Raw genomic sequence first — 2,276 nt, 5'->3', positions numbered from 1 at the left:
TGCTCTATACACGCTAAAAGTAGTGTTTATTTACATGGAGTCTGGTGGAGATATGCTGCTCTATACACGCTAAAAGTACATTTACATGGAGTTTACCTTCCAGGTAATCACTCACTTGTGTTCCTGGTGTGTAGTTACCTGCAGGTGGAGTGGGCGGTGCGGAGGGGGACGCCTCGGCTCTTCACATCAGAGACCATGAAGAGCTGCAGCTGCAGAGTCCCGCAGCAGGACAACAGCAGCGACTGTGGACTCTACCTGCTGCAGTACGCACACACCTTCCTGCAGGTACACACACATACACTCACACACACTCTCAAATAATGCGTTTTATTTTCTGAAATATTCCAATTCCTTCAAGTAATCTTTAAAATCAGAAGCCCCGCTCCTTCACACTGAACGGAGCTCTCTGATTGGCTCCCCAGAACCCCGTGGTGCACTTTGACCTCCCGTTGCGGTTGGACAACTGGTTTCCGAGGCAACTGGTGCGACAGAAGCGCGAGGAGATCCGAACTCTGATCCTGAGGATGCGCCGCAGTCAGAACGGAGTAACATAAACGATAAAAACACCTTTGCGTTAAATTATTTATATTTTTTCTATGTTGTAAAAGAATGTTGCTTTAAATAAAGTTCTTTCAAAGCTTTTAATGTCCAATTGGTTTTTGGTTTGTTTGTAAATCGAAGAACAAAGAATACATGAAACACCCGTCTCCATGTAAATAATCACTACTTTTAGCATGTATAGAGCAGCATATCTCCACCAGACTCCATGTAAATAATCACTACTTTTAGTGTGTATAGAGCAGCATATCTCCACCAGACTCCATGTAAATAATCCCTACTTTTAGTTGTTTTATTTAGTTTCTGTCCACTTTAAATGAAGCGTGTTCTATGATGCTAAAAGTAGTGATTATTTACATGGAGTCTGGTGGAGATATGCTGCTCCATACACGCTAAATGTAGTGATTATTTACATGGAGTCTGGTGGAGATATGCTGCTCTATACACGCTAAAAGTAGTGATTATTTACATGGAGTCTGGTGGAGATATGCTGCTCTATACACGCTAAAAGTAGTGATTATTTACATGGAGTCTGGTGGAGATATGCTGCTCTATACACACTAAAAGTAGTGATTATTTACATGGAGTCTGGTGGAGATATGCTGCTCTATACACGCTAAAAGTAGTGATTATTTACATGGAGTCTGGTGGGTTGGTGATGGTGATTTTGAGTTACTTGACCCATTGTTTTTTGCTTTACTTGTTGTGTGTGTGTGTGTGTGTGTCGGTGTGTAATCTCAGGTATTACCCCCCCCCTCCATTTTTCACCAATCAGCTTACATCTCATTAGGTGGATCAGTCAGCAGGGGTCCGCAGCTGAAGCAGATTTTAAACATGTAGACAAAACAGCAGATAACTAGAAGGTATTAATGTTTTAATCATCCTCCACAGCGGTAAACATTAACCCCAACGGCTCATATAGTGTGTGTGTGTGTGTGTGTGTGTGTGTGTGTGTGTGTGTGTTAATCCTCATCTAATAAAAGATGTCTGCTATTGTTGCCGGAGAATCCGCTGGGGGGGCCGTCTGAGACTAAACCGTGTGTGTGTGTGTGTGTGTGTGTGTGTTTGTGTGTTGATCTGAAGACATTTACGCTAGCTGTTACTGAATAATCATCACTGACTTGAGCTCGCTAGTTATATATATAGGGTGTGTAATATATTAGTTCTATACAATGTAATAGTTCTATATGTAATAAATGAGTTATATATGTAATATGTGAGTTCTATATATATATGACGTGAGTTATATATATATAATGTGAGTTATATATGTATAATGTGAGTTATATATATATAATGTGAGTTATATATATAATGTGAGTTATATATATATAATGTGAGTTATATATATTGTGAGTTATATATATTGTGAGTTATATATATAATGTGAGTTATATATATATTGTGAGTTATATATATATATAATGTGAGTAATATATATATAATGTGAGTTATATATATAATGTGAGTTATATATATATGTATAATGTGAGTTATATATATGTATAATGTGAGTTATATATATGTATAATGTGAGTTATATATATATATATATAATGTGAGTTATATATATATTGTGAGTTATATATATATATATAATGTGAGTTATATATATGTATAATGTGAGTTATATATATATATAATGTGAGTTATATATATATTGTGAGTTATATATATATAATGTGAGTTATATATATATATATATATATATATAATGT

The sequence above is a fragment of the Etheostoma cragini genome, unplaced genomic scaffold, assembly GCF_013103735.1.
Source record: "Etheostoma cragini isolate CJK2018 unplaced genomic scaffold, CSU_Ecrag_1.0 ScbMSFa_4656, whole genome shotgun sequence".
NCBI classification, from domain to species: domain Eukaryota; kingdom Metazoa; phylum Chordata; class Actinopteri; order Perciformes; family Percidae; genus Etheostoma; species Etheostoma cragini.
This window is presented reverse-complemented; position numbering follows the sequence as displayed.